At 38.8% G+C, this 17,173-nt stretch overlaps 1 protein-coding gene across 2 annotated transcripts in view; it reads right to left on the reverse strand.

Moving 5' to 3' along the window:
- The window catches only part of SEMA4A (semaphorin 4A), a 339,742-nt gene that overhangs the window by 299,737 nt on the left and 22,832 nt on the right, over window positions 1-17,173 (reverse strand). The window contains exon 1 of one of the 2 annotated variants that reach the window (XM_053704471.1): window positions 5,915-5,932. The exons of the other annotated variant lie outside the window; for it this stretch is intronic. The gene's annotated coding sequence lies outside the window, so the exon portion shown is untranslated. Of the gene's footprint in view, window positions 1-5,914; window positions 5,933-17,173 lie in introns of those variants that run through there. 2 annotated transcript variants of the gene reach the window in all.

The raw sequence follows: 17,173 nt of genomic DNA on the forward strand, positions 1-17,173 counted from the left end.
GGAAACCACAGTAAAAGCCATGCACAGCAGATGAGCTGTAACAGGCATGCACAGCACATGAGCTGGCATGGAAAACAACCCCACATTGCAAAACACACAGTACAGTACTGTAACAGGCATGCACAGCACATGAGCTGTAACAGGCATGCACAGCACATGAGCTGTAACAGGCATGCACAGCACATGAGCTAGCATGGAAATCACCCCCAGAATGCAGAACACACAGTAAAAGGCATGCAAACAACCAAGCTCAGCTCCCTACCTTTCCACTTCTTGAGATGAACCAAAAAGGCTCCAAAACCTGCTGCAAAAGGCTCCAAAACCTGCTGCAAATGGCTCCAAAAGGCTCCACAACTTGTTGCAAATGGCTCCAAAAGGCTCAACAACTTGCTGCAAATGGCTCCAAAAGGCTCAACAACTTGCTGCAAATGGCTCCAAAACCTCTCCAACACCTCCACACTACACACTCACGTGCTACCCACACTTCAGTATGCAGGGGGCGGAGCTATAAACCGGGACACATGTTTCGTATTGCGAAAAAAATTCGTAAACCGACGCATTTTTTTTTAAAGAATTTTCATTCGTAAACCGAATTTTTCATTTACCGATGCGTTCGTTAACCGAGGTCCCACTGTACTTATCTTCTGAGATTTTCACCTTGTAATGCCAGAACGATAAGCGCCGTTCCTCCGCCCGTCATATTCGTCAAATGATAGATGACTCATCTGCAATCCACTAATCAATGTTCCCCCCCTCCCCTGGGCGTTAAGCCCCTTTGCACAAATGTCACGCCAGTGGGGTGGAAACAATGATTAGTGGATTGCAGGTGAGTCATCTGTCAATCAATTGACCAATATGGCGGGCGGAGGAACGGTGCTTACCGTTCTGGCATTATAAGGTGAAAATATCAGAAGATAAGTATATCCTACACATTTCATGAATGAAAGTCACATTCATTTTTTATTTCTTTACTATGACTTGAGCGACTTGCTTTGAATACATCATTATGCTTAGCATTTATTTCTATTTCCTATTTCTTTGAAACAATTGTTGCAAAATGTCTGCAATATAGTGCTCCAGACACATGCACACTCCTGAGCATACCTGTCTATGCACTTTAACAAAGGGTATCAAGAAAACAAAGTACGTTTAGTCATAGAAGTATATTGGAAATGTTTTTTTAAATATATGCTCCATCTTAATAATGAAAGGAAAAAAAAAATAAGTGTCATATCCCTTTAAATTTTATATTTTGCTTGAATGTAATTTTCAATACAGTATCTGGTTAACTTACCCTAGGTTTAACCTCCCCGGAGTAAGTAGGACTAATACTTAAATTGCCAGATGTTTAACATACATTAAAGATAAACACTAGTCTAGAAAATGGAGGCTTTGCCTTAGCTTAAGATTTTTCACACAATTGAATCTGTTTCACCAGGAGAGCTGAACACTGCCTGACATTTTAAATCTGTTATAAACAATCCCTCAATACTGCATATACATCTGTCTGCAGCCAGGACTCAATCTCTCTCCAGCTGTTTTTTCCCCAACAATGTCCTTTCATCTGTCAGCTTGCTAAAGTTAGCAGGGTAGATTGGTGCATTCACCTGGAAACAGCCATACAAGTGACTTGGGCGTTAGAAAAAAAGTGAACAATAATTTCAATTATATCAGACACTGATTAGACACTCCCTTTCCTGCATGTTGTCTTTCTGTTCTCCAGCAAGCACCAAACTATAGCCATTCCCTCCAGGCCATGTCCTGTTTTAGAGACCAGGAGATGTGCTTCCTAAACTGTGCATTTAACCCATTCACTGATTTTGCATAGAATAAGACAAATATTATTTACCTTCATATGCACTTGATAAAAGGTGGATGCACAGATGGCTGACTGCTCATGCTCATCTTTTTTGCCTGTATAAGGAGCCATAGACATGAAAAGCTGCCCGGCTATGTCTCTGTTCAGCACTAAGCGGGTGGAGGATGGAACAGAAAGTTACCTAATATAAGCCTCAGCCGCCACTAACTGCATGCAGTCTTAAAGGGCAGATTAAAAGCACAAATCCATTTAGCCATGTCTAGTTTTTTTCCCAGTCAGGTGACTGGAATACAAAACAAAGAACATTTTAACAGAAACCTTCTGCTTTCATTGAATGAATGAGATGAAATCTCTGATCACTCCAATGAGGGCAAGCAGACTAAAGTTGCTGTTTTTCAGTGATGTCAAGGTCAGTTTTATAGTGTTCCATAGACTTTTATGGATACGTTTAACGTGAAGGTCAAGTTACAAGCACAGCCTCACGGCATTGCATAGACTTATCAAAACGAGCAGGAGTTTAAGTCATGTTTTTTTTTAAATCTATTTATTATATTTTATTTTTAGCTTTAAACTGATCCGCCGATAAGAGCAGCACTCCCGCCCGCCATCTTGTCTAATTGATTGACAGATGATGTATCCTAAACCAACTAATCCTTGTTTCAACCGGGCCGTGACGTTTACGCAAAGGGGTTGAACGGGAAGGATTAGTTGGTTTAGGATACGTCATCTGTCAATCAATTAGACAAGATGGCGGGAGGGAGTGCTGCGCTTATCGGCGGAGCAGTTTAAAAGGTAAAAATATAAGAAAATAAATAGATTTAAAAAAAACATGACTTAAACTCCTGCTCGTTTTGATAAGTCTATGCAATGCCGTGAGGCTGTGCTTGTAACTTGACCTTCACTTTAAGTGCTTGTCAACAGTATTATGCAAAAGCAAGAAGCAAGAGTACTAGTTAAACTTTAAACATATTTTTTCATAAAAAAAATGTTTATAAAAAATTATATATATATATATATATATATATATAAAACATGTTTCTACATAGCTGTTCTATGTGGCTGCGGCAGAATCTTATTGGCTGTAATGAAAAACTCCCATAACAAAAGTGGACAATGACATCCCACATCTTACTAAAATAATATGCTAAAAAAAAAGCAGTAAATGCATTTTTAAATGCTGTAATGACTAATTTCCTTGCACATATCTGTTGTATTGTTAGTGAGGCAGAAACGGTGTAAAATAAAAAAACAATAAAGATATTGCGCTTATATGCAATAGCGCCATATTAGGGTTGCCACCCGCTCCCCTGGCGCAGCAAGCAGGAGTAAGCACAGATTTAAAAAATTAGCTGCCAAGGGGAACTGTTAGCCCGGGAGGAGATACGGAGCCTGGAGTGTGTGTGTGGGAGGGGGGAAGAGGGTCAAGACTCGGTATTGTTGGGCTAATGCTAAACAAGCTTGAGGAGGGGATTAGTCAAGTACTGCGGCTGCGCAGCTGTGATGCGCATAACCGTGTGCACAAATTTATTAGCGCGGCCAGACAAACACAGCAGAGGTGCAGGCGCAGCCAATGCTGGCCCAGTTAGGTAACAGCACAGAGGTACGTACAAAGTACAAACCATTTACCCGACCGTGTATTTACATATGCTCCCGACCGTGTATTTACATATGCTCCCTGCACAGACGCTCGGGCCTGCCCTGGAGACAAGCTTCTTATGTACCACAGAGTCACATTGTACTCTAAGTCAGGGTGTTCTCATGTAATGGACTGTATGTATGTATAAATATATATATATATATATAATATACAGTATATATATATATATATATTATATATAATATACAGTATATATATATTATATATATATATATATATATATATATATATATATATATATATATATTGCATACAAAGAGAGAAGCGCTCTACCAGGAACGAACAACAGCTCAGTGGCTTGTTCTATGGCGATTTACCACCCGGAAGCAGCCTCTTTTAGACCCGTGTGCTTTTCACAGAAGAAAACTTTCCTGAAGTATATCAGTCTGATCCTGCCAAGTAAGGTCAGTCCAGCCCCGAAATACCAGGCAATTCTCCTCTGAACAAGGAACACGATAACCCCAGACGATCGTTTCGGCCTCCTATGGGCCTCGTCAGTGAGGTGCAGCCACATTCCTCTAAGCACACTGGGCACATATATATATATATCTATATATATAAATTGATTTTGTAATGAATTTGAGGCCGCGATAAGTCACGCCCCCAAGCCACGCCTCAATCCACACCCTCTCTACGCCAACTTATAAAGTGTCCAGGAATTTTCTGGGCAAAAGGTGACAACCCTACGCCATATACAGTATGGGACACTTACTCTTACTGTGTAAAGGTTTATATGTTTATTATTAGGCTGCTTGTTTACTGTGTCTGATGATTTTTCCCCAACATTCTGTTTGGCCAAATTTAGCTCATGTGGGAATTTGTTTCAGTTGAATATTGGATTCTGATTCATAACCTTTATTGCCAAAGAGAACAGCAAATATATACCACAAATTTTTCCGGATCGCAGATTAGATACTATGTATCACTGACTATTGGTAATCATGGACTGATAAAACAGCCTTTGCGCGGTTGAGAAGCGCGTCACCTGTTTTTCTCTGTTTTATTAATGGTTTAATTCTCTATAAGACATCTTGCTGTTTTTAATTTGCTGAATGCTTGGACATATACCATTGTTTTACATCATTTGAATTTTCCTGTTTGCCGGGATAAACAGTATGCTGGACAACTGAGAGGTTCCAGACTGCCTTAACAGCACATTAGGGTGCTGTTTCCTTGTGAGTACCCTCTATTTTATCATTAACCAAGAGAACAAAACAAATTTGATAACAGAAGTAAATTGGAAAGTTGTTTAAAATGGCATGCTCTATCTGAATCATGAAAGTTTAATTTTGACTTTACTGTCCCTTTAATAAGACGATCCGACCAGGACTTTGTAATGGATTTGAGCATGCACATTGTTAAAAGGCTCTGTGTGGTTTTCACAGCGTGATTTCTAACTAGAGCTGCACTGTGTGAGCCTATTTACCTTTGACATGCCGCATGCTTGTTAACCTAGGGGGTGATTCAGTCTACCTGCGCTCAATACTTACCAATAGAGCTCTTCTGATCCTGGGAAGGCACTGTAGCTGTGAAAGTGACAAAAGCGATGCCAGTAGCATCGACTGCGCATGTGCACCATATTAAACACGTGTCATACTCCTACCCAAGTAGACCACAGTGATAGGACATGTATAATGAGCCCCACGGTGGGTGTGTAAAAGCAAGCAATTTTACTAGAGTAAGTAATTAGTAACATTTATTTATTGGATCTTCTTTTGATTACAGTTAGCATTTTTCTTTCAGTTTAATATCTCTTTAAGGCTTGATTGAATAAGCCTCTATGACTAAAATCCAACATTTAGTGTCTGACTGGTTGTCATTAGCGTCAATTAATATTCATAATATGGCAGGATTGGACAAGGGACGATGGGCACATGCATGGTCATAACCCCAGTACATCATTAAAAACAAAGGAGCCGATTTCCAAAACAATATTGCTCTTTCGTTCCCTTTCTGCACCTTTTTTTTGGCGCAAAACAGCACAGATGTATGAATGAAATGATCTGGGCAAGCGATCATTTGTTTGTTTTTTTCCAATAATATATTCAGCTGTTTGTCTATTGGACGACTCTCTGAATCTTCATTCATTTGTACAAATTTGTATTTGTCTGAAGCATAATGCTCATCTAAGCCATTTCTGGCACTGGATATATTGGAACTGAAGTAAAATTCAAAATATGTTGAATTTGAATTTCACATCAGTTCTAATATATCTGGTGTTGGACTAACTGAATGTGGGAAACTGAGGATAGCTTTGTTATTTGTTTGCGAATTATGAATATTTGAACTTCTAGTGGAAACTTGTAAGCTTACAGTTTTTTTGTTAAAAAAAACTAAACATATTAAATAGTAATGAAAAAATATTTGTAACATAAAAAAAAGTAAGTTTAGGGTTCCAAATGACAAGAAATAAATCCCTGTTTGTCCTTTTTGCATACCTCTGCGGTTTGTTGTCTGTTACATATTTTCTTGCTCTGTTTCTCTCTTTTCTGCTTACATCGCTCAGTTGTATCCTCTCCCCATGTAATAATCTAATATATACAAAAATCTGTAAATGACTAAGCTGATGATCCCAAGATCCTCTACTTTACACATGACCTAAATAAACAGAAAAACATGCTAAGGTCCTTTTTACAGTCTGCATAGAGTGAGCATCTGCCTAAAGGCACAGTTAGAAACAGAGTAGCACCAAATGACCTATTGCTATTGCACTTTAACACCAAACAGTACAGCATCATTTTTGTAATGTGTATGTTCCTATTATAGTGAAAGTAAAGCTGAGAACTTAGCTTTTTATCTTATTTTGATTTATGTTTTTATTTATTAACTTCAGGATTAAGACCGTTTACATGCCCAAAACAGCTATCTCAGGAACATAATCTGATTGACAGACAAGCTTGCATACACACCAGTCACAACTTGCAGGAACACTGTATCATGCTTCTATTTAAAAAAAAAAAAGGTTAAAGGGACCTTCTTGTAAATTTTTAGATTAATGACATATTTAATTACTTATTTGAATAGAAACATATTTACAAAATACATATATTGGTAAAAAAAATCTAGTAAAAGTTAACACTATTTTATCTTTTTTTCAATGCACGTGCATGTGAAGCATATCTAGATAATCTTAGTGCATCAGCATTTTAAATACTGCACCTGCTCAGAGAGACAGTGGGGCTTGTATCATGTCAGCAGTGATGCAAATAGAGTCATTACCAGATGATACAAGCACCTTAAAGTGAATGTAAATTTTGATGCTAAAGTGCCCGGTTTTTAAAACTTTGATTAAAAACAGGGGCACTTTAATTCATCAATATTTTCATTTCACTCCTGTTGTGAAAATAAACTTACTTTTTAATCTTCACAGCAGCTCCAGCTTCCTCCACCTGTTTCAAAGCCTCTTCCTGGGTCTAAAATGAGGTATCTGGCTTCCTCCAATCACAGCAGTGAATCAGACACTGAATCCCCCGGGGGGGAATCTGTGATTGGAGGATGACCTATCAATCATTTCTGACATCAGAAATGGCTTGTGAGACCGGAGGAAGCAGCAGCTGCTGTGAAGTTTAAAAGGTAAGTTTTTTGTCACAACAGGAGTGAAATGTAAATTTTGATGAATTAAAGTGCCCCTGTTTTTAATCAAAAGTTTTAAAAACCGGGCACTTAAACATCAAAATTTACATTCACTTTAAGCTCTCTACGAAAGTTCTGAGTTTAAAATGCTGGTACACAGATCATTGTTTTTGTTTATTTTTTTTTGATTGTTTGTTTTTTTAGTCTATACTACAAAAGTTCCTTAGCAAAATAGGCTGTGTCTACTGAGCACCAGCATAGTCTGCAGTACAATATCCTTTTCAATGCAGGACATGGCTCTTAGGATTTAAAAAAAAAAACTAATTCTTCATTAATAAAAAGGGATTTGAAATTAGTCCTAAATAGTTTGTTATTATGTGAATACTTGAAATAACTGAAATAGTTTAAGGTGTAAGAGGCAGTTAACAGATTGCATTGTCTGTATTAATTTTCTGCAGTTTTAGTCAAACAGGAAATTTTTTGTTCAGAGCAGTCAAGAGGAGAGTAAAATTACAGGGAACAGGGGGCGCACTTTAAAAGTAAGTCCTGCAGCTAATACAAATCAGATTACTCAGTTTTCAGTGGCCTAGATTTAGAGTTTTGTCGGTAAGGACCCTGGTAGCTAACACCGGCTTTTTTACTTGCCGCACCATAAAAATAACTTTGGTATTGAGAATCCACATAAAGGCTGCGTTAGGCTCCAAAAAAGGAGCGTAGAGCATTTTTAACGCAGCTTCAACTCTCGATACCAGAGTTGCTTACGCAAGCGGCCAGCCTCAAAAACGTGCTAGTGCACGATTCCCCCATAGGAAACAATGGGGCTGTTTGAGCTGAAAAAAAACCTAACACCTGCAAAAAAGCCGCGTTCAGCTCCTAACGCAGCCCCATTGTTTGCTATGCGTAAACACTTCCTACGTCTGCACCTAACACTCTAACATGTACCCCAAGTCTAAACACCCCTAACCTTACACTGATTAACCCCTATTCTGCCGCCCCCGCTATCGCTGACCCCTGCATATTGTTATTAACCCCTAATCTACCGCTCCGGACACCGTCGCTACTTACATTATCCCTATGTACCCCTAATCTGCTGCCCCTAACACCGCCGACCCCTATATTATATTTATTAACCCCTATTCTGCCGCCCCCGCTATCGCTGACCCCTGCATATTGTTATTAACCCCTAATCTACCGCTCCGGACACCGTCGCTACTTACATTATCCCTATGTACCCCTAATCTGCTGCCCCTAACACCGCCGACCCCTATATTATATTTATTAACCCCTAATCTGCCCCCCACAACGTCGCCTCCACCTGCCTACACTTATTAACCCCTAATCTGCCGAGCGGACCTGAGCGCTACTATAATAAAGTTATTAACCCCTAATCCGCCTCACTAACCCTATAATAAATAGTATTAACCCCTAATCTGCCCTCCCTAACATCGCCGACACCTAACTTCAATTATTAACCCCTAATCTGCCGACCGGAGCTCACCGCTATTCTAATAAATGTATTAACCCCTAAAGCTAAGTCTAACCCTAACACTAACACCCCCCTAAGTTAAATATAATTTTAATCTAACGAAATTAATTAACTCTTATTAAATAAATGATTCCTATTTAAAGCTAAATACTTACCTGTAAAATAAATCCTAATATAGCTACAATATAAATTATAATTACATTGTAGCTATTTTAGGATTAATATTTATTTTACAGGCAACTTTGTAATTATTTTAATCAGGTACAATAGCTATTAAATAGTTAAGAACTATTTAATAGTTACCTAGTTAAAATAATTACAAAATTACCTGTAAAATAAATCCTAACCTAAGTTACAATTAAACCTAACACTATACTATCATTAAATTAATTAAATAAAATACCTACAATTACCTACAATTAAACCTAACACTACACTATCAATACATTAATTAAATACAATACCTACAAATAACTACAATGAAATAAACTAACTAAAGTACAAAAAATAAAAAAGAACTAAGTTACAAAAAATAAAAAAATATCTACAAACATAAGAAAAATATTACAACAATTTTAAACTAATTACACCTACTCTAAGCCCCCTAATAAAACAACAAAGCCCCCCAAAATAAAAAATGCCCTACCCTATTCTAAATTACTAAAGTTAAAAGCTCTTTTACCTTACCAGCCCTGAACAGGGCCCTTTGTGGGGCATGCCCCAAGAAGTTCAGCTCTTTTGCCTGTAAAAAAAACATACAATACCCCCCCAACATTACAACCCACCACCCACATACCCCTAATCTAACCCAAACCCCCCTTAAATAAACCTAACACTAAGCCCCTGAAGATCTTCCTACCTTGTCTTCACCATACCAGGTTCACCGATCGGTCCTGAAGAGCTCCTCCAATGTCCTGATCCAAGCCCAAGCGGGGGGCTGAAGATGTCCATGATCCGGTAGAATTCTTCATCCAATCGGGGCAGAAGAGGTCTTCCATCCGATTGAAGTCTTCATCCAGGCGGCATCTTCTATCGACATCCATCTGGAACGGAGCGGCAGCATCCTGAAGACCTCCGACGCGGAACAGATTTCTATTACATAAGGATTACGTAGGTGGCGGCGCTTTGCGGTCGGCAGATTAGGGGTTAATAAGTGTAGGTAGCTGGCGGTGACGTTGTGGGGGGCAGGTTAGGGGTTACTAAATATAATATAGGGGTCGGCGGTGTTAGGGGCAGCAGATTAGGGGTACATAAGGATAACGTAGTTGGCGGTCGGCAGATTAGGGGTTAAAAAAATTTAATCGAGTGGCGGCGATGTGGGGGGACCTCGGTTTAGGGGTACATAGGTAGTTTATGGGTGTTAGTGTACTTTAGAGTACAGTAGTTAAGAGCTTTATGAACCGGCGTTAGCCCAGAAAGCTCTTAACTACTGACTTTTTTCCTGCGGCTGGAGTTTTGTCGTTAGAGTTCTAACGCTCACTTCAGCCACGACTCTAAATACCGGAGTTAGAAAAATCCCATTGAAAAGATAGGATACGCAATTTACGTAAGGGGATCTGCGGTATGGAAAAGTCGCGGCTGAAAAGTGAGCGTTAGACCCTTTTTTGAGTGACTCCAAATACCAGAGTTAGCCTAAAACCAGCGTTAGGAGCTTCTAACGCTGGTTTTCACGGCTAACGCCAAACTCCAAATCTAGGCCAGTGTGTTTAATCTTACTATTTTTATATGCATGTGTTTTTCTATTTGGGCAATACATATTTTACGTATTTTGACACAATATCAACACCTTTCAATCTGCAAGATAAAACAGGGAATTCTGCAGGGGTAAAAGGTTTAGAGAATACAACTTGTAGAGAACTTTCAGTTACCCGCAAGAAATACAATTTAACAGCCTTACTATCAACTTTTATTATCAAATTTGCTTAAAGGGACATTAAACACTAAATTAATGCTAGATAAAATGATGCATTCAAATAAAGGATTGATAATAACATGTAGATGGATTTTTTAAAGTTTCATTAGCTGTTTAAATAGTGACAAAATAAGTGTAAAGTTTTAGTGTCTATAAAACAATGGGAGCTGCCATGCTGTAACTTAGGTTACGTTCTCTGCAGTGGCCAATTAGGGACAGTGATAAATAGGTCACTAGAGTGTTCTGCACTTCCATTTCTAACAGGAACTGAAAAGTGCACAATTTCAGAATGGAATTACAGGCAAAGGGGACAAATAAATAATAAAATTAGATTGCAGACTTTTTTTAATATATACAATTTATAATTTTATATTACCACCTTAAAGTATTTAATGTCCCTTTAATTCTGTATTATTTGTTGAAAGAGCAATGCACTACAAGGAGCTAGCTGAATGCATCTGGTAATCCAACGGCAAGAGGCATATATGTGCAGATACCAATCAGCTGCTCCCGAGCCTACCTAGGTATGCATTTCAACAAAGGATACCAAGAGTACTAAGCAAATTTTATAATAGAAGTAAATTGGAATGTTTAAAATTGCATGCTCTATCTGAATCATAAAATAAAGATTAAAGGTAAAAACTGCATTTAGAGAATTCCACAAGGGACTTCATAATAGTGGAGAGATTCCTTCAAAAATATTGCAAGCCCAGAGACCTTTAACGTGCCCTAAGAGAGAAAGAATGGAAGATACTCTTACGCATTGGCAAGTCCGTAGTAAAACGTTTTGAGAATAACTTAAACACTTACATTTTTTTCAATTAAGCCCCTCCCCTTATAGACTATCATCTTGACACAACCTACATTTCTTCATTTGCAAATAGCTTTGGATATGCCTGCAAGAAATATTTGCATAATGTATTATATGGTATAATATATATTAATTTCTTGTTGTGTGTTTTGCCCAGGTTTTGTAACACATATATAGACCTTTAAGATGGTCTGTTACAAAGTCAACAATATAATTTTAAAATGTTAAACTCAAAAGTGAATTAAAGGGACGTGAAATCAAAAAGTTTTCTTTCATGATTTAGATAGAACATAAATTTTTAAACAATGATAACACTCCACTCGTAATCTAGCCCTAAATAAATTTAATGAAACTCCCCTTTAATTATGGCTGCTAACATTTTGGAAGTGAGGTTAAACAGCATATATGAAGCAACTCTCCTTTAGATACCTGCAAACATGTCAGCACTGCAATGCAATGCAACCTAACTTTCAACATGCTGGCACCCATGACTATAGAGAGACAGGGAATAACCTCAATACTATACTGTGTGAATCTTCCTTTGTTTGAGACCTTACAAAAGAAGTCTACCTCTTAACTCATCATTAATGAATATCTATTTCCTGACTACATGACAACTGTTGTCCCTGATGTGCAATCACATGGTACACCGACAGACACTTCTTGTATATTTAATTAGCTGGATTGTTGAGTTAAAATCTTTATTGTGCATGCTGACACGTTAGCTCAAAACATCAAAACATAGTCTAGATTACAAGTGGAGCAGCATTTTGCGCTTCTGCTAGAGAGTTATTTGCGCTAGAATTAAGATTTTTGCGCTAGTACGATTGTACTCGTATTACGAGTTGAAAGTAAACCTGTTTTCGCTCTAACCTGACAAAGTTAAGAATATCAAGTGCGCATTCACGTATTCCCCCATAGAAGTCAATGGAGAAGAAAAAGTGTGGAAAAACCCTAACACCCCACTCTCGAGAAAACACGATCACATATTCTCAGTTTTGCTAAACCAACTTGAAAATATGAATCTCGTATTCTTTACATAACCGAATATGTATTATTTATTCATAAATAAATATTTCTACATATATGTGATGGTATTTTGACCAAATTTATATTTATAACTCATATATATATATATATATATATGTATAGACATATATATAGAAATATCTATTTAGAAATACATAGAACATATTACGCTATGTGCAGAAAATTGGAATGTGGAATATTTAAAGTAAATACATAGTTAAAACCTTTTTTAAATATGAATATTGCAGACTTTTTTTTTTTCATGTTTTCAATTACTTAACTGCAAAGGGCTCTAATGCACTTATATATATATGTCTATATATGTGTACATATGTATTTATGTGTTTACATGTGTATATATGTCTGTAAATACATATATACACATATACGGTAAATACATATGTACACATATATAGAAGAATAGGGAAAGAAAATAACTCAATGACGTACAAAACTATTAAAGAATTATCCAAAAACTGGTTCTACTATTTGTTGACTTTGGAGTGAATAAATATGCAATACATTTCAGTTATATATGTTACAACGAATATAACTGTATATCTGTTGCACTTTCAATATGTTAAAGTGTATAGGGATTTTTTGTAGATAAATAATGTGATACATTTTTTTTTTTAAAGTATGGTGATTGACCTTTATATGTTCAAAATTTTTGGTAGGGAATACTTATGCAAGTCTTTGTTTTAGCAGTAATACAATATTATGCATGTTTTACTTTTGCTTAATAAAAAATTAGCAAAGATGCTATATATAAATACATACATACATTTAAAGGGATAGAAGGACCAAAATTGAAATGTGCATGGTTGCATTTCAATTTTAAATAGATGCATTTTTGCAATATACTTTCATTAGCAAAAACGCTTCTAGTAAAAAATATTACTGTTTTTCAGCAGCATACACAGATATCCTGTGAGGGCCCGTGCACCAATATTCATACACTACGCCTTCTTAGAGAGACAGCAGTGTCTTGTGTGACATAAATTAACACAATATACAACACCTCCAGCCCTCTGAGCTAGAATAATGGTGCACAGGCCCTCACATCATATGTGCATATACCCCTTAAAAACAGTAATAGTCTTTACTACAAGCATTTTTGCTAATGGATGTATAATGCAAAAAAAATATATATATATATTAAAAAATTAAAATGCCCTCATGCACATTTCAATTTTGAACTTTCTATCCCTTTAAATATAGCAATTATAAAATTGAGGCTTTAGAGACTTTCTAGAAATTAAAAGAAGATAAATGTTGCTAAGAGACTATTTTTTACTTTTCTTTCTGCACTTTATAAGGCTCTCCAACTATGTGATTCTTAATATTTATATCCCGCTTAGAATGCACTTTGTTTTTTGTTTTTTTTATATGACGGAAAACCTAAAATTATGCTTATCTGATCATTTCATTCCCATCGTGGGGAGGAGAGTCCACGGCTTCATTCATTAATTGTGAAAATTATGAACCTGGCCACCAGGAGGAGGCAAAGACACCCCAGCCAAAGGCTTAAATACCTCCCCCAGTCATTCTGCCGAGGAACAAGGAACAGTAGGAGAAATATCAAGGTATAAATGGTGCCAGAAGAACAAAACAAAATTAAGGTCTGCCTACCGGAGAAACAGGCGGGTGCCGTGGACTCTCCTCCCCACGATGGGAATTAAATAATCAGGTAAGCATAATTTATGTTTTCCATCTAAAGGGGAGGAGAGTCCACAGCTTCATTCATTACTTGTGGGAAACAAATACCCAAGCTCTGGAGGACACTGAATGAACAAACAGGAGGGTAAAAAGGAGGCGGACCCTATGCTGAGGGCACCACAGCCTGCAAAACCTTTCTCCCAAAAACTGCTTCTGATGAAGCAAAAACGTCAAATTTGTAAAACTTTGTAAAAGTATGTAAGGAGGACCAGGTAGCCGCCTTACAAATCTGCTCCATAGAGGCCTCATTCTTGAAGGCCCAAGAAGAAGCCACAGCTCTAGTTGAATGAGCCGTTATCCTCTGAGGAGGCTTATGTCCCACTGTCTCATAAGCCAAGCAAATCATGCTCCTCAACCAAAAGGACAAAGAAGTTGAGGAGGCTCTCTGCCCCTTGCGCTTCCCTGAATACACTACAAAGAGAGATGTAGACTGTCTGAAATCCTTCGTAGCCTGAAGATAAAACTTCAAGGCTCAAACCACATCCAAATTATGAAGTAACCTCTCCTTTGGGGAAGAAGGGTTAGGACACAAAGAAGGAACAACTATTTCCTGATTGATGTTACGGTTAGACACAGCCTTATCAGCGTGAAAAACCAGATAAGGAGGCTCACATTGCAAGGCCGCCAACTCAGATACTCTATGCGTGCGGATGCAATAGCCAAAAGGAAGAGAACCTTTCAAGAAAGAACCTTAATGTCAAAAGAGTGCATGGGTTCATGGGTCTAAAGACAGGCCTGATTCTAGACAGAGCCTGAACAAAAGACTGAATATCAGGAAGCTCATCGAGCCTCTTGTGCAACAAGATGGATAGCGCCGAAATCTGTCCCTTTAAGGAACTGGCAGCAAGCCCCTTCTGCAACCCATCTTGGAGAAAAGACAGAATCCTAGATACCTTAACCTTGTGCCAAGGATATCCATGTTTCTCACACCAGGACAAGTAGGTCCTCCACACCTTATGATATATGCAACGAGTGACCGGCTTCCTGGCCTAAACGAGAGTATCAATCACTCTCTCAGACAATCCTTTCTTGGATAAGACTAAGCGTTTAATCTCCACGCAGTCAGCCTCAGAGAATCTAAATTTTGATGTTGAAAGGGACCCTGTACCAGCAGATTCCTGCGACAGGGTAACCTCCATGGCGGAGAAGATGACATCCCCACCAGATCCGTAAATCACATCCTCGGTGGCCACGCCAGAGCAATCAGAATAGCTGAAGCTTGCTCCTGTTTGATGCGGGCCACTACACGAGGTAGAAGTGGCAACGGTGGAAAAATGTAAACTAGGTTGAACCCCCAAAACTTCAACCAACTCTGCCTGGGGATCCCTGGACTGCGACCCGTATTTGGGTAGCTTGCAATTGAGTCTAGATGCCATGAGATCTATCTCTGGCATCCCCCATCTGTGACAGATCTCCGCAAACACCTTGGGGTGGAGAGACCATTCCCCCAGATGGAAGGATTGTCTGCTGAGAAAATCTGCTTCCCAGTTGTCCACACCCGGAATGTGGATTGCTGATAGCGAGCAGTTGTGGAACTCTGCCCATACCAATATCCGAGATACCTCCACCCTTGCTAAAGAGCTTCTCGTCTCCCCGTGATGGTTGATGTAGGCCACCAAGGTAATGTTGTCTGTCTGGAATCTGATGAAGCTGAATGACCCCAGGAGAGGCCAAGCTTTCAGAGCTCCAGAATATTGATCGGGAGGAGAGACTCCTCCCGAGTCCACCTTCCTTGTGCCATCCTGGCACCCCAAACAGCCTCCCATCCTGCCAGACTCGCGTCCGTGGTCACAATCTCCCAGGACGGTCTCAGGAAGGATGTTCTTTGGGACAGATGTTCCGGACGGATCCACCAAGAGAGGGATTCCCTCGTCCAATTGTCCAGAGAAATCTGTTGGGATAGGGCTGAGTGATCACTGTTCCACTGCCTCAACATACACAGCTGAAGAGGTCTGAGGTGGAACCTGGCAAATGGAATGACATTGATGCTGGATACCATGAGCCCAACCACCTCCATACACTGAGCAACAGAGGGTCTTGAGGAGGACTGAAGGACAATACAGGTGGACGCAATCTTCCTGCATCGCTGATCTGTGAGAAATATTACACAGAGTCTATTATCGCCCAGGAATTCCACCCTGTTGCTAGAGATCAGGGAACTCTTTCCTGAGTTTATCTTCCATCCGTGAGATTGCAGGAGAAAAAGAAGAGCCCTCAAGTGTTCTTCTGTGAGACTGAACAACGGCACCTGGACTAGGATGTCGTCCAGATAGGGCGCCACAGCAATGCCTCTGGCTCTTGCTACTGCAAGCAGCACCCCCAGAACCTTTGTGAAAACTCTCGGGCCATCGCCAGACCGAAGGGAAGGGCCACAAACTGGAAGTGTTGGTCGAGAAATGCAAATCTCAGGAACTTGAAGTGATCCCTTTGGTCTATTGTTGTCATTTTTGTACGTGGGCCAGTGAACCAAGCGCTAGAAGCTTAGCCTTAAGCTTGCTACCGAAAAGTCCCCTAGAAGACTTCAGTAAGGAAGTAGAAGCAGATAGGTGAGAGAGCGCTGTAAAGCTTAAAAGGCTAAGACCTAAATAAAATAGCTGTTTATTGGGATACAATTTAGAAATATGCTGGATGCAAATCACAGAATAAAAAATACAGTGCAATATAAATATAAAAAACAATTAAAACCTGCATGGATCCATGCTACAGACAAATCAATATAAGATAAAGGCAAATATGAGCAGAGACTTGAAATCCACCTATACTGGACTGGGGTGTGTTGTTATACAACTATATGTCTACAGTTAACCTGTATGTTTCTACAAATAAACTCAGGAAAGGAAATAAAACACACTAATGTGTAGATGTGTAAAAGGTGCAAATACCCATAAATAACAAAAACTGCAAAAAAAATAAAATACAAAAATAGAAAATGGTAAATGGTACAAACAATGCGGGTACAACTAGTGTAAAAAAAAATGTAAAGGAGTGACAAAATAACAGGGGGTAGATCAACTCTTAATATAACCAACTTCTATTAGTATGTCCGTGAAACAAGTGTCCAAATCCTAATAAAGTGTCTGTGGGGAACCCGTGTGTAGTGGGTATGGCACAGTTCTGTAATCCAAATGTGATGACTGGTGGTTCAAAGTTCCTGATGGTTCAAAAAT

This window comes from Bombina bombina, chromosome 1 (genome assembly GCF_027579735.1).
Source record: "Bombina bombina isolate aBomBom1 chromosome 1, aBomBom1.pri, whole genome shotgun sequence".
Lineage (NCBI taxonomy): Eukaryota > Metazoa > Chordata > Amphibia > Anura > Bombinatoridae > Bombina > Bombina bombina.